At 39.1% G+C, this 24,015-nt stretch overlaps 1 protein-coding gene across 5 annotated transcripts in view; it reads left to right on the plus strand.

The window, feature by feature from the left end:
• NCKAP5 (NCK associated protein 5) overlaps positions 1-24,015 on the plus strand; it is a 970,844-nt gene that overhangs the window by 219,332 nt on the left and 727,497 nt on the right. Inside the window, exon 1 of one of the 5 annotated variants that reach the window (XM_064382826.1) lies at positions 11,747-11,796. The exons of the other annotated variants lie outside the window; for them this stretch is intronic. The gene's annotated coding sequence lies outside the window, so the exon portion shown is untranslated. Of the gene's footprint in view, positions 1-11,746; positions 11,797-24,015 lie in introns of those variants that run through there. 5 annotated transcript variants of the gene reach the window in all.

A 24,015-nucleotide genomic window follows, 5' to 3' on the forward strand; every position in this document is an offset into this window, starting at 1 on the left:
ACTGTGATTTATTTAGCCTATTATTTATTGGCCTCTAAAACTGGCCCGACTCTGCAAAATAACTCACTAATTCTTCCCGTGTGAAAACCTCTAAAGATATTTATCAACACACATGTAAGTAATCTATCTAAGAGGCTCCTGGTCTCTTTGAATTCATAAATAGAATAAAGAGATCCTGGCCAATGGAAGGATCACCTAAACTCCAATTTTCAAGGTTTCTGTCATTCTCTTGAGGAACATTCAAAATAAAAGGCATCAAATTGGCAGAGAAGTTGTAGTGCCAAAGTTTCTTCAATTATCTGTGAAAGGCTCCCATTCACATAGTAGCGGCCACGTCAAATCACTCCTTGGTTGATAATCAAAACAGAAAATAGAAGTAGTTAAATAAACAAAGAAAAAATCCAGTTTACCACATTAAAGTCATACAAATTTATAACAGATATGAAGTAATATTTCATTGTTCCCTTTAATTATCTCTTTTAAAAAGCTAATAGCTGGTATGCCTGGGAAAGTGGTAAAAACTTGTTCTTCCATGTTTTGCTGGTGCTATTTTCCATCCTTTCCAGAAGTCATCTTGCATTACATGTAAAGAGCTATAAAAATGTTCTGAATCTTTGACCCATTAATTCTCCTTTTGGGAATCTAACATATGGAGAGATCACAAAAATAAAGATATTCGTCACAGCAGTATTCAAAATACAACAAAAAAAGCAACTTGAATGCCCAGAAATGTAGAAATAAAAAATAATAATATCCCCATTTTATAGGATATTATGAAGATGCATAAAGTGGAGAAATTCTTAACATATAACTCATTCACCATAATAGTTACTGATTGTTTTCTATGTGCCAGGCACTGTGCCAGGTTCAGAGACTACATTAATGGGCAAAATCATTATCATTTTTTGTGGAGCCCACAGAGCTCATAGTCTTGCAGGAGAGTTATCATAGTGAAACTAACATGCTACCCCGATGGCCAGGTACTTAGGGGGAACAGTTTGATTATTTAAAGACTTGCCATAAACAAGCTACTTGACAGACTTGTATTTGGAGCTGAGTCCATCAGTGCTCAGGATGGATAACCTTGATGTTCAGTTTATCTCTGGCTTAATAGCAACAATAGGCACTGGGAGCACTTGGGTGGCATGGAGGAAGGAAGGGGCTCTCAAAGCACTTCAGTGATTCGTGCTATCAGGGGATGTGAAATGCAGCATTTTAAGATCAGCTGAGTCTTTTCGACTTAACCACATGTTTAGGGTATCAGCATTTCTGCTTTTCTCATGTATTTTCTAAAAAATTCTGTGTGCTGGAAACAATATTAATAATGAATGAGCAATTTTTATTTTATCTCATGAAACTATAATGATGCTAAGTTGGTTGCATGATACAGATAATGTGGTAGTGTGAGTCCTGCAGTTTTATTGTAAACTCCATGATGCTGCTTCTTCAAACTTTAATGTGCTCTTGCTGTGACAAAGGACACCACCAGGCTAGGTGATTAAAGAAAATCCACTTTCGACCTAATTTGTGGCTGTTGAAGCAAAGGTTAAGGAATGAGGTAATGGTAGATTCCATGATTTGGTATTTATCTGACCCATGTGTTTGGTGAATGTGTCTATTTCAGAGAGAAACAAATTTATTTCTTCTAAATGGGACCCTCTCTTCTTTGGGCAACTTTACAAAGTTATGAATCAGTAACCACCCTTCAGTTCTTGAGGCTTTATACTCACATAGATGGATTTGATTCCTTTCCTCAATCCAACATGGAACCTTTTGTTCGTTTCTTATTTTAGTGATAAAAGAAGTTGTGTTTTTCCTTACTTCTTTATTAGCATCATTGCTTTGCCCACCTTTGACGATGGTAATATGAAGGAGCATTTGCTTCTGAAGTATAGATGTGATTGCTACAAATAAAATATGCCTCCCACAAATCAACAAAATAGAAACCTTGTTCTGCCATCAAAAAGACCACTCATTATGCAGATATTCTCTGTACCTCAGTATCTATGCAGGCATCGTAAATCTATTCTTGCTTACAGCTGCAGAGATCCCAGCTGCCCTCTTTGACAACTTCAGGATGTTTTCTCCAATAACAAGTCAGTGAAACAGAAAGGTCACATCAAAGAAAAAGCCTTCAGGGCCTCCACGCTGTATACCTTGGAAACAGTTGTCTACCTCTCTCTCCTCTTCCTCCTCAAAAAGGCCAGGGACTGTGGTGATTAGAATGTTGCATCAACATACGGTAATTCTGTACAGGAAGTAGTTTACACATCTGGAGACAACTTGAAATGGCCAGTTTAAATATACAAAACATGGAGAGTATGACTGACCAACTTGGCGAGAAAGCAGGGTTCTGTGAATATTTGTTTTCAGGGGAATTATTATTTCAATATTCTGAAGTTTTCTTAAATGTAGTGCTAGTTTTTTATCTGTCTCATCGGCACCTGGGCTGGAACAGGAAACCCAAAATTCATATTCTATTTCCTTGAACTTTGGAAAGATGACCCTAGAAATGAAGCTTTATTTCCATGAAAAATGAAAACATTATGTAGTATGTAGCTAGAAAACTTTCTCACTCTCTTTCTCTCTCTCTCTGTCTTTCTTTCTCTCCCTTTTCCCTAGTATATGATTTCTAAGGTCAAAGTTTTGGCTCCCTAATGATATCAGCTTAAAAATTTCAGATCTGCAGAAAGGAAGAATAGGCTTTCCTCACTCCTCCTTCCTTCCCCCTCTCCACCCCCACCCCCATTATTTCCTCCACCTTAAGGACCCAGTGATTACTGCCAGATTATACCCATTTGGGAGATTTTTTATTCATGTATCAACAAACATGCACATACACAGTTGATGTTGGTACAAAAATAGACATATAGACCAATGGAACAGAATAGAGAACACTGAAATAAAGCTGCACATCTGTGACCAACTCATCTTCAACAGTCAACAATAATAAGCAATGGGAAGGACTCCCTATTCAATAAATGGTGCTGGGAAAACTGGCTAATTATATGCAGAAGAACGAAAACGGCTATCTACCTCTTATCATGTATGAAAATTAACTCAAGATGGATTAAAGATTTTAATGTATGACCTCAAATTATAAAAATGCCAGAAGAAAACCTAGGAAATACTCTTCTAGTGATTGGCTTAGGCAAAGAATCTATGATGAAGACCCCAAAAGCAAAAGCAACAAAATCAAAAGGAGACAAATGAGACTTAATTTAACTAAAGAGCTCTGTACAGCAAAAGAAACTCTCAACAGAGTAAACAGAAAACCTACACATTGGGAGAAAATATTTGAAAACTATACATCCAACAAATGACTAATATTCAGAATCTATAAGAAATTGAAATGAATCAACAAGAAAAACAACCATATTAAAAAGTAGGCAAAGATAATTATATACACATACTATGTACCCACAAAATTTAAAAATAAAAAGAATTAAAAGAGCAAAGGATGGCCATGCCCAGTGGCTCACGCCTGTAATCCCAGCACTTTAGGAAGCTGAGGCGGGCGGATCATGAGGTCAAGAGATCGAGACCATCCTGGCCAACATGGTGAAACCCCATCTCTACTAAAAAATACAAAAATTAGCTGGGTGTGGTGGCGCACACCTGTAGTCCCAGCTACTTGGGAGGCTAAGGCAGGAGCGTTGCTTGATGAACCCGGGAGGAGGAGGTTGCAGTGAGCTGAGCTCACTCCACTGCACTGCAGCCTGGCACCTGGTGACAAAGCAAAACTCTGTCTCAAAAAAAAAAAAAAAAAAAAAGAGCAAAGGACATGAACAGACATTTCTCAAAAGAAGACATAGTAACAGCCAACAAACATGAAAAAATACTCAACATCCCTAGTCAGAGAAATGAATCAAAACCACAATGAGATACCATCTCACATCAGTCAAAATGGCTATTATTAAAAAGTCAAAAAGTATATTGGTGAGGTTGTGGAGAAAAAGGGAACACTATACACTGTTAGTGGGAATGCAAATTAGTTCAGTCCCTGTGGAAAGCAGTTTGAAGAGTTCTCAAATAACTAAATTGCCACTTGACCCATCAATCCCATTCCTGAATATATACCCAAAGGAAAAGAAATCATTCTGCCAAAAAGATACATTCACTGTATTGCCATATATTCATTGCAGCACTATTCACAATAGCAAAGACATGGAATCAATGCAGGTGCCCATCAATGGTGGATTGGGTAAAGAAAATATGGTACATATACACCATCCAACACTGTGCAGCCATAAAAAATGAAACTATGCCCCTTGCAGAAACAGAAAACCAAATATTGCATGTTCTCATTTATAAGTGGGAGCTAAATCTAGGATGCACACAGACATACAGCTGGGAACAGAAGACACCGAAGGAGGGAGGGAGGCAAGGACTGAAAATGGAAGGAGAAAGAGAGGGGAAGGACTGAAAAACTTTCTGTTGGTTACTACATTCACTATTGGGGTAACAGAATCATGAGAATCTCAAACCTCAGCACCACACAATATACCCTTATAACAGGGATGTTATAACTTATAACTGCCTGAATCCAAAATAAAAATGGAGATTTTTTTAGAGTACCTCCAAATTAAAACAAGACAAAGCAAAATCACCTAATACTGCTGTTTTTTACTTGCTTCTTAAACATAGCATCTCATCATGAACCTTCTTCTGAGGCAGTGTATTTAGAACTGCCTCACCCTTTATAACTCCTGTATAATATTCCACATGGCATAATTTCTGCAACTGTCTACCCACTGGTGGCTATTCAGAATGTTTCCAGTGTTGTGCTGTTACAACAGTCCTGCAGAGGGCGCAAATCCTATGTAGTCTTGCATTTACTCTCATAGGATAGAGTCCTAAAAGTGACTGCTGGTCAAATCATTTGTGAATTTTAAATTATAACAGATATTGCCAAATTAATTTCTAAAAATATTATAGCAATTTCATTCTTTCTCCAACAGTGTATTCGACTGCCTAGTTCCCAATACTTTTAATAGCATTTGGATACTATTAATATTTATAATTTTAGTCAATCTAATAGGTATTGTTCCATTTATATTTGACTATAGTAGCTGATATTTTCAAATACGTATTGTCCAGTTGCAATCTTTGATAAATTGTGTGTTCATATTCTTTGCCTATTTTTCTATTGGAGTCTGTTTCTAGTGCAAGCTGGAAATATTTGGAGGGTTTTGGCTTGGTTCATAGTATCTTTGCTGTAAACATGTAATAATTTATGTAATTTATGTCTATTTTTCCCTTTATGGCTTCTGAGTTTAATATCTTATCACTTTTACTCTCAATTTATAAAAGCAATTTGATGTGTTGCTTCCCATTGCTCTTGCTTTTCAGGGTTTAGTTTTACACTGCTAACTTAAATCCCTCAAGAATGTGTTTTTGCACATTGTGTAAAGTAGGATTCTAATGAACTTTTCTTCCACCTGCAAAGCAAATACCCTAATGTAATTTACAGAATAATGTAACTTACTGATTAATATATGATTTTCTTATTCATCTGAAATATTAGTTTTATCAGAATTTTATTAACATTACCATAATTAAGTTTCTGGCACTGTTTCTGGACCTTTTTCTAGACTTCCTGTTTTGTGCCAGTGACTTACTGTCCCTGCACTAGTAGCAGTTAGTTTACTCTTTTGGTGATAGTGTTTCAAACGATGTTTTAATATCTTGTAGGACAAAACTTCCTTAAAGATTTGTGTATATGCTTGAATAGTTATTCTTCCATATGAACTGTAGAGTGACTTTTGCCTAGTGCCCCTTCTTCCCAAAATGATCCTGTTGTAATTCTTCTTAGAATCATATCACTTACATATTACTTTGGGAACAATCATCACTTTTATGATAATGTCTATATTCAAATATACATTTATTTCTACTATTCATATGTGAGTTTTAAACATTTTCCTTGTATAGGTCCTCTTTGGACTATCTTTATAAAATTTATTCCTAGGTGTATCAGAATTTCAGGATTTTCCTTCTAATTTCCTTTTCTATTACTATATGGTATAAATAAGCATGCTAACTTTTTATATGTATCTTATTTCCAGTTGTATGAATGTATTATTAACATAATAAATTCAGTTGATAGATTTTTTTAATGCTCATATTTTTATATAACTAAAGTAAGCTATGCTTGGTCATACCATATGTGATTGTCTTACATTACATTGTAATTTTCTTACAAGGCTGAATACAATTTGCTAACATTCTATTTAAAATATTTATATTTAATTTTATAACTGAAATTAGAGTTTTTTCTGTGCAGTTTTATCACAGTTTTTTTTATCTGTGCCAAGCACAGATAAAAGTAAAGTTAATTGTGAAAATTTTTATAGTTTTCTCTTTTCTGGGACAAATTAAATTACATGGGAATTATTTATTTCTTAAAATTTAAATAGAATCAGATTGTCATGCTATATTTGCCTATTTTAAAACTATAACATTTTCACAACATTTTTATTACCTTCTTTTGTGTACTTCTGTCTTGTACTTTTATATTAATTTCAGTCATTAATGTTTTGCTTAAAAATGTCCATTTTTCTAATGCAGTGTCGCCCACATAGTCTGATCATTTTTCAACTTATCTTCCTATGCATTTATGTCTTTTTTCTTAGTCTTGATGTTGTGTGCTTTTAGGTTTGTTCCTTAATAAGAATGCCAGAGAGTTGCCTGTTTTGTTTGTCTTTTCAAATAACCAGCTTTCAGTTTAATTCATTCTTTGTTTGCTTTTGTGTTTTGATGTTGTCCCTGTGCTAGAATATCTTCCCTGAGATTTTTGCATGGCTCTTCCTACTGCATTATGAAAAAGTCTCAGTTCAGATGCTGCAGGGAAAACTTTGCTGACCACCTTTCCTGGCTACCCTCCCGATCTCAGAACATTGTACTTCATTATACTAGTTTACGTTCTGTGTATCACCATCAGAAATTATCCACTTATTTTTAAAATTTAAAATAGACCTTTTTTATGGGTTTAGAACAGCTTGAGATTTACAGAAAACAATGAAAAGAAGGTACAGAGTTCCCATATACCTCTCATTTAGTTTCTCCTCTTGTTAACATCTGACATTAGTGTGGTACATTGGTCGCAACTAATGATACACTGTTGTTAACTAAAGTTATCAGCTAAAGATCTTTAGAACCATTTTTCCATCCCAGGGATAAATCCTGCTTGGTCACAATACATAATGTTTTTGATGTGTTATTGAATCCAGTTGGCTAATATTTTGTTGAGGATTATTGTTCATCAGAGATATTAGCCTGCAGTTTTCTTACAGTGTCTCTGTCTGGTTTCTGTATTAGATGATGATGCTGGCTTCTTAAAATAAATTTGGAAGTAGTCCCTCTATGTCTTTTTTTTTTTTTTTTGAGACTACTTTAAGAAGGCTGAATGTGTAATGCATTTATTTTCTAAATAGAAGCATTTAAGGCTATGTATTTTCCTCTGGGCTTTCCTGCATTGTGGTTTTGATATGATGTGTTCTCCATTGTTGTATTTATGTCTAAATAACCTGGACTTTGTATTTTCATTGCATTTTTGATCCCTGGTTTGGTTAGGAGACTATTTTTTAATTTAAAGGCACTTAAGGGTTTTTGTGTTTTTTGCCCTTTCCTCATTCACTTCAGGGAATTTTCAGTGTTTTCTTTGTGGCCACATGCATCATCATTTTCTGTGAATTTCTGTCCCATGAGCGGAAAAGAAGACTGTGCATTTTCTGTTTAGCATACAAAATATCCACTTACATGCAAATACAAACTCTGTGCTCAATCCTCTTCTGGCTCCCCATTTGAAATATTTAGAATTTTGGTTTCAGATTCTTTTTGTATTTTCCACAATAGTATGTATCTTCTGTTTTAGGAAAGAAAACTTTCTAACCTTCATATTACTGTGGTTCACTACATGTTATTGTCATTCATTTTGATTTCACTTTATCATCTAGTAATTTTTGCTTGTCACTTCTTTTTTTCTTTTTTCTTTTTCTTTTTTTTTTTTTTGCTCTGCCCTCTTTTTTCCTTTTGCCACAGGGCATCCGTTTTCACTGTTATCTAGGCCTGAAATGCTTTCCCTGTAATTGTAATCCTTCATTCCCTCATTTTCTGATATAATCCATATGCTGACTGTTCCCCTAATTACTTGCCAAAGATGGTTCGTGTACATACTGTTTTCTGACTGGCTCTGCCTCAGACTCATATGTCCAAATACCACTTTCTTTTCCACATAGGTGTTTATTAGATTCCTCAAATCTCACAGTCAAAATACGCCTCTCAATCTGTATGTCAGAAACTCCCTCTTTCCCTGTTCTTCACCTGTGCAATAATGTTTCAAATGTAAACTGTTAAAATCTGGGCATCATCCTGGGTTTGATCTTCTAACCAGGGAGACGTTTGGAACAGAGGATGGTGACCAACTGTGCATAGAGGGGAATTCCCGCAGACTGACGGCTTTACTCTTTGAAGTGGGCCCTGGCATCCAACAAGGCTCCCTCATGGGAAAACCGTTTAATCATTGGCCTCATTTAGAGTTTATATTTTATGGCTTCTCGACTATGAAGTTAAAATTCACAAGGTCCAGAAAACATAAATTACAATAATGCCTTTCATTTTCTTTGTCAAAATGCTTGGACTTGCAAGAATTTTTTTTTTTTTTTTTTATGAGTGTATCAAGTGTTTTTATGGAGGCTGGTTCCCTCTTCCCCTAGGCTTAAACAAATTCTAAAACAGGACTTCTCAAACTGTCACGTGCCTCAGAACCACCAGGGATTTTATAGAAATGTAGGTTCTGATTCAGGAGGTCTGGGGCAGCCAGGTGTGTTTGCTTCTAATGCGTTCCCGATGATGCTACATTGCTAGTCCTACAGACCACACCATGAGGCAAAGTAGCAAGTAAAATCCTTGTATTTTTCACATCACAATTTTTACCCACCTTGAAAATCATATTATCTGTTCCCTGGCTACAGATGATATCTGTTTCAAAAAGTCAACTGAATTTTAAAGAATCAGAACTTGTTGGCTCAGGCAAGATGCATAATTATTTATCATATAATATGAAATCACTTCCAAGATGGTGTTCTAACATTATCTGAGTTGGGTGGCCATCTTGGTCAGCCAGGGACTTTTCTGGAGTTAGCACTGACAGTCACACTGATTGGGAAACCTCTGTAGCCTGAGAAAATTGAGAGAGTTAACAGCAGCGTGAGAAGGACTCTTCTGTGACCCTGGACAAGTTATAGGGTCTTAATCCTGTAAAAATGGGGTTTTAAAAGGCATAGTACTCCCTGTCACCTAGGAGTTTTGGTGTGTACCTTAAACAATCCATCACTTTTACTTAGTTTCTTCTCCTAAGAGGGAAGTAGAGCATGTTTAGATCCTAATTAAGGATTGACTTGCCTGGGGTCACATTAATGGCTTCAAGTTCTCTATTTATACTTTTCTGCCACGATGAGCACGCAATACCAGTTGCTTTCTGACACATATGAATGTTATTCACTGGATTTGGAGAAATTAGTCTTGCTTTAGAATTTCTCTTTAAGACTTCTTATTAAAAACAAAATGTAAGCAAACAAAAACCTTCTCTTTCTTGTATTTTCTAAAGCTGGATACAAAAGAGATAAATGGAATACATTTTAAACGTTCTCTTTTGAAAGTTGAGGTTTCTTATGATTTACTTCTAGAAATGTCAGTCATATTTGCTAGTTATTTTCCACGAGCTAATACTTATCTCACCATTGATGACATTCATAATATTATTTGAAAAAATTACTTGATAGGGCTAAAATTTACTAAAACTGCCTTTAAAAACCGACTAAAGGTCATATAGCACCTTGTCCTTCCAGTGGGATTGCAAGATAAATGTCAAAAATCCATTCTAATTGGATCCAGAAGTCCCTGGGCACTTGGCAATTAGTAGTAGCAATTCTTCAATTAATAACATATAATATTCCTAATGCCAAGTGTTATATGTTATTAAGCAAAAAGGGTTCTGAATAAGTCTTGGTTTAAAAAAAAGAACAGGCTTGACTGAGGCGCAACTTCCCTTCAGTTTCATGATGATTCAACTTTTGATGCAAACGTATTAATGGATTGAAATCAAACTGTGCTTCTAGGATGTGAAGGAGAGGTCTGGAGCGTCATTCCGCTTACAATCACTGACTGACTCAAAAAGGTCTTGAGCCACAACCAAGAAGCAGGCATTAGCTATGGGTCATCAGTTTTCACTGGAATGGTGGCAATGTCAGTTAGTATTTGTCAAAACTCTAAATACCTTGTAGTAAAATATCCCGACAGACTGTAAGAGTTCATCCTGGAAACACTTGGGGAAGCGTGCATGTGGAACTAGAAAATTGTCTGAGAAACTGACTAACAAAGCTGCTTCCATGCAGAGAGGCTCCTGAGCTTGGAACATGTCCCAAATTAGATGTATTGGGATCCCCAGGCTGTGTTTTGCAATTCAAATACACCGGGATTTCCCGTGGCAGCCTTTTAGGCTCCCCAGTGGTGGGGTCCTTTGAATGTTCACACATAAATGGGGGTCTTTGTTCTCTGGAGCATGAAACTGAAGTCAGTTTTGGTAGAAAAGGGATTGTATGGGTATATTTGAGAGCCATGTTTTGGTGGTAAATTCAACCTTAAAAAAAGAAGAATCCCAAAGTGAATAGCTTTGAGGCTTCTCATCATAGATGAAGTTAAAGGCTGCAGTTTCAGTGATGCCAAGTGGCTCGACATATCCATCTCTATTCTTTAAAAAAGCTATCAACACTTCATTAAGTGTCGGGCAATGTTGCCTTAGAAAAGTCATGGAGAGATTAGGAGGGCAGTGAGAGATCCCTGTTTACCTTTGGCCAAGCCTGTTTGTTCCAGATGAATTCCTTTGACCAGAGAAAAATGTTACTCTGTGACCTGAATTCTTCTTTCCCTGGTCCTGAAAAAGGGCCACAGGCAGTTAGTTCCTCTATTCACTGGATTTATCTGCTTTTTCAGCTCTCTGAAGAATCCTCCTAGATTTGTAGCACCAAGGGATCTATAGGAGACAGCCAGCTTTCACAGTTGAGACATCTTTGTTCAGGACACAACTTGCCAAGAAAACAAACAAAACAACAACAACAAAGGGCTGCTCTCTCTGATTTAATATTCTGCACTTCGCCTGTGGCATATATGTAAGCAATCCTGTTTATCTGTAGGACCATACAGCAAACTGTATTGGGTGTAAGCTCCTTGAGGACAGAGGCCATGTATGCATCATCCGTTTGTCTTCCTGATATACCCTGGTCCATTAGAAATGTCACTCTAAGTGTTGCCATCTTTGGGAATTCTCTGGCCTTATTTGCTCTATCCCTTCCCAGCCAGCCTGGAATGGGAGTGTCCCCTGCACTCTGTGCTCTGGCAGAATAGCACATACCATATTATTTCGTCTTTTTCCCACTAGAATCTGGGGAGTGGATCTTTCATTTCTATATCCCCAGTGCCAAATGCAGTTAGGCGCTCAGTACATGTGGAAGGAAATGAATGAATGGAAGGCACTAGATAAAGTTTAGCTGAGTTGAATTGAATAGAGCAGGCACACCCTCTAGCTATCACTGGGTTGGGATTTAGTGCAGGTGATGTAATGTGACTTGACAGGGTAGTTAAATATTGATAGGCAGGAGGAAGCACGCTGGCCCTGTTCAGAAAGGAAAGTAAGGGCTGACTGTGGCTGTTAGATCAGAGAGCTGAGGCTGGAAGTGGCTGCAGTGGTCCTGATGACCCAGCTGAGGTCACTGGTTGGCTCTTGCTTCAGTAGGGGTAAGGTTTGGATCCTGGCTGGGATAATAATGGATTGTGATGTGAGTAAACGCAGGCTTGCCTGTGGCTTGGAGATGGCTTGCATCCCAGACGCTCTCTGCTGGCTGCCCACTTGTATATAGCTCAGACTGATCCTCATTTAAGGCAAGGAGCATGAATTCTATTTGAATTTCTCTCCCCTCTCTCCACCTTGTCCACGCTCCTTAATGATCTGTGCTTTAATGTAACCTCTTAAAGTGGTAGGGGCTGGATGCTGATTCATGCATTTTGAATGCTCAGGTGAGGAATTTGTACATATGAATTAATTTGTAAGCACTCTTTGATGTTAATGATTAGAGACATGAGTAACAATAGAATTAGGAGGCCATAAACATGTTCAGTGCTACCTGGATGCTGCTTTACATAGGCAGGGGTGGGGTAGGGAGGAAAACTGCATTAGGCAATGTTTTTTAGCTCTAATGTGGAATGAGGGAGCAAGCAGAGGTGAGTTCAAGGAAGATATTGGGTAAGTGAGAAAATGCCAACAGACAGCAGACAGAGAATTGTTTTAGGCGAGTCTAGCTCTGCATTTAGAATAGCACGCATGTCACCTTGAGGAAAAAAGGCCCCATTTGACTTTAGAAAGACTGTTGAATCAGCTGGCATGGCTCAGGGTAGCTCTTTAGGAAAGAAGAGTTGGTATCCTGCTCATAATTAAATAGTCACGTGCAGCAGTAAGAACCAGCCGAGGCAAGTCTCTATTAGTTCCTTGTCTTTAGAGAAGGAGAAAATGCTGGGTGACTGCTGAGATGCAGTGGGGCGAGGCAGGCTGTTTGGGAGTCAAATCTGGTTTGGATCTCTGCTGAACAAGAGACAAGGTAAGGCAGCCTAATCTCTGTGAGCCTTTATTTCTTCAACTGTGAAATGGACAGAATAAAACCTCCTGGCAGGTTGCTGTGAGGCTCGAATAAAATACATAAAAACACATCGGATGCTGCCTGGCCCATAGCAAGCTCACCCCAAGATATTACTTCCCCTTTCCTGATTTCAAAAGATTTAGCCTATTTTATCTTTTTTGAAGTAACAGCTTTATTGAGATATAATTTACCTACATACTCTCTACTCATGAAAGTGTACTATTCTCAGACTTGGGCAGCCATCACCACAATCAAGTTTAGGACGTTTTCATCACTGCAGAAAGAAATCTCATAACCAGTATCAGTTGTTTCTCATGTCCTCCCAAGGCCCCAGCCCTAGCCTAGCTGGCAGTAATCTGGCTCTTTGGAATTTGCCTATTCTGGACGTTTCGTGTAAATGGAATCGTACAATATGTGATGGCTTACAGCTAGTTTCTTTCACTTACCATAATATTTTCAAGATTTCTCCATGCTGCTGTACTTCATTTTTAATTGCCAAATAATACCCCAATGTACAGGTGTAAAATATTTCATTTATTTATTTATCATTTGATGGAAATCTAGGTTTCTACATTTCGACTATTATAAATAATGTTACTGTAAAATTCATTTGGGTGAACAAATGTGTCTATCTTTTTAATAGTGTCTTAAAATGAACAGATTTTCTTACCCTATCTTCCCCAAAAGATATTTGAAAACCCAGTAGAGAATACTAGGGGAGGACCCCTTTTACTCAGCAGAAATTGAGAGAAATATCAAAATGGTGATCACTTTCCTTCAGAATATTGGAATACAAAAGTGGGTCTTTGGCAGTGTTTAGAGTCTCATGCAAAAGTGAGTAATATGAACCAGTTCCTTTAACTGCCTTGTGAATGTGTATATGTCTCCAGGGCTATACACATTATCACTATAGGATGAGGGGTATGTCACACATGCATATAGTCATTATGTTTTTTCGTTTCTTTGTTCTTTGCAGAAATAATCACGAATGGTTTTACTAAGTAGGAAAATAGAAGCAGCATGTGGTAGGGAAGGGTTTGCAAAATGAAATGTGTCACCAGCCCAGGACAACCATACAAATGAGTGAAATGGATGGTTAAGAGGAGCATATGTGTGAGCGTGGAGATATGTTCTAAATCACCTATGGCTTCCTCATCAGGGAGACCTTAGGGCATGGTAATGATTGTGCCAAACAAAAGAGTATATGTTTCATCTAAACAGGGAGGAAAACACTGGAACTCCAGCTGTAGGCTTATGCACCTATAATTATGTACCATGTACCACGGAGGTACATGGTTCACCTATGTCTTCTAGTTTTTCCATATAAGAAATTTAAAATTAGTTTTTAAAATCCACTTTATGAGCCAAATGAAATATGGCTGTGAGCCATATTTACCCCCTTAGAGATCAGTTTGTGGCCTTTCCAATGGGATAAATCATATGACTGGGCAACCATAGGATTTGGGGACAAATTCCAATGTTGCCCCCCTACTAATTCCATTACTCTTTGTTGCTATTTCTTGGACCCTCTATTTCCTATTTGGAAAACAACGAGATTTGTTGAAATGTGCCCATGTGGTCCTTTTTACCTTGAACATTCTAGAGTTGCATGACTGCCACAGTTCAGGGTTCTGTCTCTGATCGCAGCAGCACAGAAGCATTAGGGACAGAAGAACAGAGTTCCAATTGACTACAACCTTAAGAGGCAGGCATGCTCTAAACAACCTCCTGTACATGTCTTATAGTGCCAATCTGCTTGTGACGAAACCTCTCAGGCTTTATCTAAAAAGGTCTTTTAGGTTTGCCTTCATTTTTAAAAGAAATGTTTTCTGTAGAAGGCTTTTTTCTTTCATTGTGACTAAATATGCCTTCAGTCTGAACCCACACAAAGGGTAAAAATTTCCCTGATTTTATCACTGTGTTGAAACACTGAGGTTCATTTATTTGTCTATTTTTAAATTTATTTAAGACTGACCTATTAGAAACATTAAGGGCAATGGAGTTTTCTAGTTCTGTTAGTTGAAGATTTCATGAAGAAATGTTTCCAATTGAAATGTCCCAAACTGCAGAGGTCACAGTTTAATCAAAGAACTGGGTGTTTGCCTTGCACTGGTATATACCACCCAGTTTTGCTTGATGTTGAACTATAGACCTGAGAGAGGCAAGAATAAAATAGCAGCCCCCATACCATTTGAACTATGCTCTTGAATCCTCCTTTTGCCCCCGATCCTTCTCTTTTCTCACTCCTAGTCTGGTCGGGAGTAACTTATTAAAACAATACTAAGAGCCAAGCACTTTTGTATTTGGGAGCAGCCCTGAGGTCTGAACAGTCTAATTACTACATACTTGGGTTCAGTGTGCTTTTCATTCCTTTTATAATGTGTTCCTCCAAGCCATCCTATGAGGTAGAACAGAGCTATTGTCTCTGTTTGACATTTAAGGAAATTGAGGTTCTGTGCTTGTTGGAAGTCTCAGAGTTGATTAGCTGCAGAACTGGAATCAGAATGCCCATCACCCAAGGTACTTGTCAATCACTTAGCTGCAAAGACAATTCCCATCTCAGCTAAGTAAATCATTAAAGCAAGGTCAAAGAAGTCCTGTGTAGCAGCTTCTAATGCTAGTCTCTGAGAAAATGTCCATTGTAAAGAGCAGTTTGTGTAAAATCATATGTTACACATATTTAAGTGAAGTGGGTCTCAACATTTTTTCCTGTTGACTCCCTACATCCAGGCAAGTTTGCCTTAAAACCTCTTGACTGAAATATCGTAGTTTTAAAGTTCATCTAAGAAATGTATTCCCTCTGTCACTAATTTTAGTGTCTAACAACCCTCCCTGTTTGAAATGTTTTCCTTATGTCAACCAAATTTCTCACATTGCAGTTTACATTCATTTTCTCCTACGTCTTTTCTTCTCACTCAAAATGTTGAACAGCTGGTCACATTCACCACATAATAGCTTTTTCACCATTATGGCCTACTTGACCCACCCCACCTCCAGCCTTCTCTTCTCCAGGCAAAATAATACCAGGGCCATTTAGCCTTTGCTCCCAGGTCCTGTTGTTCCATCCTTTGATCTACATTGTGGTTCTCCTCTGAATCCTCCCTTTGGAGGCCCAGGAGGACAATAGCTCCATCTTGTCAAAAGCACACTGAGGCCTCTCAAATGAGAGGTAACAAAGCCTGGGGCTCCCATCCCAACCCCTCGGATTAGCATATTTCCCACATTGTGCACCTCGACAGCTCTCTGCTGGGAAGGACACCTGCCACTGCTCTGACAGTTCACGGTCACTTGCCAGACTGACCCACTGCTCTCGCAAAATCAACCTGGGAAAGTGGGCCAGGGGTTGATTCCAGGCTGCACCATCTTTGGAAATGCTGTAGGCTTACCTAGTGCGAGAGAAGTACGCGTCTTCCAGGGGTGTGAAGGAGGCAGGCAGGGTTAAATGGGAAATTGCCCTTTGAATTGCCAAAAATGAGAAACTGAGAGAGCTGGCCATTCTGGGCCCTCTAAGACTGATCTGAGCCATGTGCCACATGTCGGGGGCCCATAATCCAAATAGCCAGACAAGTCAAATGGAAGAGTTGCCTGTGATCCTTAAAAGAAAGAAACAAATAAAAAACTGACTTTTGAAAAAACAAAGCAAAACAAAGAAAACCATACTTTCCAGGGCAAAAAAAGAAAGATATTTTCACTATTCATATCAAAGAGTAAGGAGAAAAGTGTTTTTTATTTTAAGCAACATTTCAAAAGCAGAGTATCTGGCAACACTTTTACTAAATCTTGTGTTTCTCACTCTCATTCTAAGCATCGCCCCACCCTCAGATGCGTGCAAAACCAAATGTTTGGCAGGGAAGGGAGTTTTATAAAATAAAAAGATGCTACACTTGGAAGCCTCTTTTTCCAAACCTCGAGGAAGTTGCATGTTGCTTTGGGACTAGAGTTTTCTCTAGGATAAAATCATTTGGTCCAGAGGTATGAGCTGCCTCTCACACTAAGCTCAGAATGGCAACTCTGAGCTTAGTAGAAATGCTATGGCATGATACAAATAAAAACAGCCTCTAAAAATTCTACAGGTTGTGGCTATTTCAATGCAATGTGAACCTAACTTTTTTCTTTCGCATAATGCCAAAGCAGATTATTTCCAGTGCCAAGTTGAGCATTAGCCCTCATCTCTGCAAGTCTAGTTGAACAGCAGAGTGTAAACCCAAATCTTTCAGAAGTAAGGCCTTTCAAGATGCCTGAGGTTTCCATTTGCTGTGATCCTTTTCACAAAGAACACAGAGGAACAGATTCTATTCTCTTTTAAGGCTGCTGGGCTCTCAGAAATCATGTAGGTAGTTTTGTGAATGCGAAAAAGTTGTTCCAGAAAATGTCATTTTCATCGTATATACTGATATGTGAATTCTAAAAAACAAATCCAAAGGGTAGCTCTATGAAGTCCGTGTGAGAAATTTCCTATCTCCTGGAAGCTGGAAAACAGGACACATGTTTTTTCTAGGAAAGGATGACTAGAGCAGAATTTCCACTAGTTTTATTCTCTGAAGAAAAGGTCTTCATCTCCTTTAATGCTAATTACACAGAGAGCTCCACAGAGCACCTGGCATTAAAGGAGGCGTTTTCTAGATATTTGTTTAATGTATAATAAGCTGCCAAACTATGAAGAGGTAGGAGAGACTTGACGTTTATCAGAGCCGAACAGAAACCTGACATCTCTCAGTAACAAAGAGAAACATCACTCAATGAAAATCAGAAATATTTGATTACATGTGACTGCTGGTCTAACACACTTATTTCACCGAAATTCAAACAAATTGTTTATTATCTACCACCCACAATGATGTTTTACTTTTGCTCAGATAAACTCATCTCTGGGAATCAAAACCATATTTGATCTCCATCTATATCTGTAATTCTACAGCTATTCAAAATAAATGTATCATTTCAAAAAATGGAAAGAGAAAATAGTTGTTTTCAAAAGCCTCAGAAACAGAACCTTTGTATACAGATAGGGGATGTGTGGTTGCAACAGTGCATTTGAATAAGAAATAAAAATAGCACTTTGAGGTCAAGCTCTACTTTGGGGACTGGGGTTTAGCTTAATTAGGGAAGCTGCAAATTATTTGCACGTTCTACAGCCCAATGGTCAATGGAACCCCTGGTGACCAAACACACTTGTTCAGAGTGAGAGCCAGAGCCTCCTTTGACCTATTAATGTATTATCTGAGGGAGTGTGGTCAGCTGGCTCCCAAAGTGACCTGTGCCTGCAGCTGCTCTGCCAGCTGGCTGTCACAGGCTTGCAGCAGAAAACTTGGAGAGGACTCATGGCCTCACCAGATGCCTCATAGCAGAGTCCAGCTGATGCCCCACACAGAGCAAACCAATTCCATGTTTCATATGAAACAACTTGGCTTGGATGTTATAGCCATTACTTTCAATACAGTAGAGTGAGCACCTCACATTAATAATTAAATTTTCCAAATACATGAGCTGTGGTCAGATTAGTGGCCACTGGCAACAGCCGAATCTCAGACTGCAGGCATTTTGCAAGGAATTTCCAGAATATAATTTCTTTGGCCATGACATGGTACAATTGGCAACGTGAAAAACCCCATTTCTGCCAGTGTGGACCAAGGCAGCATCAGCGGGAGCGATGGGGTTGAACTAACCTGTGTAACCAAACTGAATCAATCTGGGACATAATGGACAGCAGCAGCTTGGCCTGTGTATTTACCAATTTGTAAAACAGCTAAGCATAGAGCGAGCATATTGCAGGTCAAAGTTCAACACTAGGGCGGGATGAGAGAACCCTGTCAATGAATCCTTGACTCAGGCACTGGAGGGACCATTAGCCAAGACCTACATCTGCCCCTGAATTTTAAATGTAATTTAACTCTCCTGGTAAGTTAACTCTTGTGTTAAGGAATATGTAAAAATATCATGCTCTCTCTTTATTATTAGTTTGTGTGCTATAATATTCCCCCCTTAATAGATTCCTTGCAAGGAAAATCTGATTTTCATAGTAACATTCTGCGAGAGCACCGCTATTAGAATGGCTTAACCAGGAAAAACACCGACTCCTGAGTATAATGTGTTTAATGTGCATAGTGAGAGGTGGTTGTAGGGAGGTTGGACCATATATTGAGCAGACTAAAGGTTGTACAAAGTATCGTTTAATAACTACAGAGATAGATCTAAATCTGTAAGTCAATATAATGCTTTTTTTTTGGTGCAACAAGAATGACCTGAATTTATCCTCCCTGTCTCTGCCCCATTGGCTATTTTGCCTTTTGCTGCTTGATGATAATGGGAACATTCCATTGCCTTTGGGGTAAATGATTCCACTTGAGTAATTTACCATGTGGAAACCAAAGGGGACAGGTTTCTAATGTGGAAAATGTTTTAACTTCAGAAAACGAAAAGACAGACTCAATTTGGAATGGCACCTTGTCTTGGAATCATAGAGTGCACATATGTGGAGAGTTCCAATTAAACCTGTGTCTAGGTATTTCCAATTTTGGTAAATTAGACCTTACCTAATACCTGTTTCATAAATAATTTCACAGTATTTATGACTTTAAGAACTCACTGTATTTTATGTGGCTCCTGAGTTATGACAGAAATTGCTGTGGCATGACATTTAGTATGTCATTGATTTTTCTTGGAACCCATCCTAAGTGGTTCTTCTACTGTAGGAGAATACTATAATGATACCTATTATGTGCAAGGCCCCAAGGGCACCAGGATAGTGAGGTGTCCTTGTGTTCTTATTCATGATGTAGTATTCAATGCCAGAAAACTTGTGTGAACTCAGATGACCTCTCGGACGGTCCAGTCTTTAACTCTATCCCTCTGTATAGAAAAACAGAAAAATCTAATGTCCATTGAGACCAGACAAATAACATAAATAGTGAAGCGGGCTGGATAGAGAAGGGGCAAAATGAAGATCGTAATGCCTGTTTGGAGGCATCAGATGCTTCTCTGCTTCTTCTGATTGTTATGGGAGAACATGTTATCGTGGGAACACAGGGTGGGCCTGGTGCTGTCTGATCTTCTGTCTCAAGAGAAGCTGGAAAACGAGCTTTTTCAAAAAAAAAAAAAGTGACATCTTCTGATTTATAAAGTTTAGCTCATTAATAGTTTTTTACCTGATTTCAAGATCATTGTAGATTTGCATGCAGTTGTGAGAAATAATACAGAAAGATGTCAGTCACCCTTCCCTGCTTCCCCTAATGATAACATCATGCATAACTATAGTGTATCTCCACTAGGACATTGATACTGAGATGATACCCTGGTCTTATCAGTTCATTCCTTTTAAACTCTGTACAGGCCAATCACAACACATTTGAGGCCTAGCATTAGCCTGGTTCACTACTTCTATCTGCAATCTATGTGCATTACAATCTTGCTAGATTTAGGGGACCAGCCCATGCCTCTGAGTCCCAACAGTTGATGCTAAAGAAGCTGTTTACAAACTTGCTAGAAGATAGACCTCTCCTAGTACTTCCTTCCTGGATGCTTTTCCAGTCTTCCAGTTTGGATCCCAGTACCCATGTGCCTATAGCTGTATGCCTGGCTGGGGCCTGTGCTCTGACATTTGCACCGTCTGTTCCCACTGTGCATTTCCGCATGCTGAGCTCAGCTTCCACTGAACTTGGTGGGCTCTGCATGCATGCTCCAGGCAGGCCAGACCTGCAGGCTTTGGCCCATGACATACCTTCTGAGCTCACGGGACTCTCATATTTGCTTTCTTCAAATTCCTTCCCAGCTCTCTCTCCTTTCTCCCTCCCTGCAGAAGGTAAACCACTGTAGTACACTTCAAGGTGGTAGGTACCCAGGGTATTTATTTGTTTGTGCTGGAATTTTGAACTCTCAAATGTTTCTTTAGATAAAGTGAGTCACAGTTTGGGGATGACGACTACAGAGGTTTTTTTAAGGAAATAATATCTGACATAAAAGCTAGTTTTCTAGTGCAAATAGCTTTAAAACCTCTGTGATACTGATGTAAAAATTGCTAAGAAACTTCTAAAATGCTTGAGATAAGAATCATACTTCTGGAGTTCCTTCTGGTTTATAATAAATACAGGAAATAGTTAAGGTCTTCACTTTTGTCCAATTAATTGATTATGTCTTATTGCCTTCGAAGTCACCACAGTAGGGGTCATTCCTGGTCAACAGTGAATGACAGAAGGTGGGAAGAGGCACCTCAGAACATTAATGAGAGACCCAAGCCTTGTGAGTATGAAGGCCAAGGTCAGAATCAGGAATTCGGAATCAGGAAAGAAAATGTGGGGCAGAGCCTCGCGACCACACGGCACATGGTGACTGTCTTAGTCTGGGCTGCTTTAATAAAGAACCATAGACTAGGCAGCTTATAAAAAATGAAAACTTATTTCTCACAGTTTGGGAGGCTGGAAGTCTGAGATCAGGGGCCAACATGGTCGGGTTCTGGTAAAAACCTCCTTCTAGGTTCCCGATGGCTGCCTTCATTATCCTCACACGGCAGAAAAAAGAGAGGGCTCTCTGTGGTCCCTTTCTATATAAACACTAATCCCATTGATGAGGGCTCTATCCTCATGATCTAATCACCTCCCAAAGGCCCCATCTCCCAATAACATCACTGTGGGGGCTAGAATTTTAATATATAAATTTGGGGAGTACATAAACATTCACTCCACAGCAGTGACTACTGTAACCATCCTTGGACGGCAGGGCAGAACCAGCTGCCTCCTCCCCTTCACTTTATCCCTGATATGAGGATGAACACGAGTTGGAGGCAGGAACATTGAAGCTTAGTTTGAAGCTTCTTCTCAGACGACAATAATCATTCTCACTAGCAGACATGATGATTCTTAAGTGTGTGTACATCATGGGAAGGGAGCATGGGAAGGAGAAGAAAAATAAAGATAATAGATTCAATAAACCCAAAGTCAAATTTTGCTAGAGCTAAATACTTCCTTTCTGGACTTCCACACTGCTGATCTTGTGAATTGTTGGGCTTATGACACCCTTACCAAGCAAGAGAAATTGCTAAATCGTCCCTGGGTCTCTCCTTTCTCCCTCCCAATCACAGCAGAGTGCACAAAGGTATCCCTCCTGTTCTCTTTCGTGCTGCCCCTAGCTTTTCCAAGCCCTGTTCCTAATTTGCCTCTGAAATCTCAAAGTCTCCAAGTGTCCTAACCAAAGCTGCCTGCCCCTCCGTCAGCTCCAGTGGAATATGAATGGTGTGTTTATCCTTGTGCACACCCATCAGTGACTCCTTGTCCTGCTGCCGATCCTTCTCCTCACCCCACACAGCTTCCACTGAGTCCTGCAAGTCCTGCAGTCACCTTTCTTAATGGCACATTCCATAGTCATTAGCTGGAAGCCCTCCCTCCCAATACTTACACGAAAAATATTATAAAGTTTACCGACCCCTTCTCCAGGGCTCCAGATGTTTCTCTGCCCCACACCCATACACATGACTCTATGCAGAAGAGAACATGGCAAAGGCTGGGCCCTGGTCTGCTACTACTGCTATATGTGACGTGGGCAAGGGATGAAGGCTTTGGAATTCAGTGTTCCCATTGGGAAATAAGAAGGTGCAAGATGGATCATTATGATCCTCATTTTATAAGTGAAAAAAAAAAAAGGCTAACAGAATACAGAAAACTTTTCCAAGGCCCCGCAGCTGGTTAGTGGTATGGCAGGTCTGAGTTCAGAAGAGACTCTATATTGGTGATATTGATGATATTCAAGCATCCAGTGCAGACTGCCAAGGGCAGAGAAGCGGACTTCCTTTGCCCTTTAAATTCAATCGTTTAAATCCCTGGGGACCTGTTGATAACTACTAATGCTCCTATGACCCTCACCCCACAGAAATTCTGATTTAGTCTTGGGGTGAGTAGAGACTTTTTAAAAGCTAAGATGGTTTTAATGTACAGCTGTGGTTAAGAATGATTTATCTATATCAGTGGTTTTTAATTTAGGATGTATCAGAATAATGCAGAAGACTTATTAAAACATACTTCATTGGATTCCACCCCTGAATTTCTGAATCTGTAAGTCTAGGGTGGGCCTGAGAATTTGCATTTCTTAGAAGCTCCCAGTGATCCTGCAGCTCTGGAGACCACTCTGAGAAGCACAGAGCTGGATGGCAAGTGGGAATGGAGGTAGATTTTAACATTTGTTGAGTGCCTGCTGGGTACTAGGTAGCATGGTTATGTTATAAGATTGAGCCAATTTTCCCAAGAACCTTTTTTTTTTTTTTTTTTTTGAAATGGAGTTTCGCTCTTGTTACCCAGGCTGGAGTGCAATGGTGCGATCTTGGCTCACTGCAACCTCCGCCTCCTGAGTTCAGGCAATTCTCTTGTCTCAGCCTCCTGAGTAGCTGGGATTACAGGCATGTGCCACCATGCCCAGCTAATTTTTTGTTATTTTTAGTAGAGACGGGGTTTCACCATGTTGACCAGGATGGTCTCGATCTCTTGACCTCGTGATCCACCCGCCTCGGCCTCCCAAAGTGCTGGGATTACAGGCGTGAGCCACTGCGCCCGGCCCCCAAGAACCTTTTGATTTAAGTATGATTATTCCCGTTTAGTATATGGAGGAAAATAAACCTCAGAGAAGCTAAACCTGTGCTTCTCAAACTGGCATATGTGAAGATGTGGTAGGGGTTATGGAAACTGCATGATAAAATCAAATAACTTTTTGGGCCACGAATTTCATTGACATCAGCTATGCTCTTTGTTGAACAGGCTTGGACAGTTTGAAGGGGGCAATGTCCCTGCTACCTGTGTGTTTATTATCTTACATGTGATGTCTATTCTAAGTAATGGAGCCAGCAGTGAGCAGTAGACAGTTAAATCATGGCTGTAAATTCTTCCCATTCGACTTCATACTTGGAATGAAAAGGCAAATGTTGATTAAAATGAGACTTGGGAGTTGCTACTATTGCCCTGTGGGCATTGTCGCGTATCAAAGCAACCTCTATCCTTTGTTCTGCTGAGTCTATGATTGACTTTTATGACGGTAAGGCATGGAGTTTCCTTCATTAGAACATGTACCATTTTTATTAGTCATTAGTTCTGTTAGGAGGACATTTTTAAAATAAGCTCTTAACTACCATAGTTATTATGTGTAAGAAGCATTTTTGGTCATTTGACTAAAAGTCTATTCTTATGTAGTCTATAGTTTGATCCTCCATAGCAAAGTTGGAGTAAATGCATTTGTTATAGAATAATCTCTTACAGCTTCCATGGGAAAGCATTTCTTTGCCCTTTTTGAGTTATGGGCTCCTTTACAGATCTGATGAGCGACATTGACCTTTTCCTACAACACTGCA

This window comes from Aotus nancymaae, unplaced genomic scaffold (genome assembly GCF_030222135.1).
Source record: "Aotus nancymaae isolate 86718 unplaced genomic scaffold, 86718_ANA_hifiasm-v0.15.2.pri h1tg000029l, whole genome shotgun sequence".
Lineage (NCBI taxonomy): Eukaryota > Metazoa > Chordata > Mammalia > Primates > Aotidae > Aotus > Aotus nancymaae.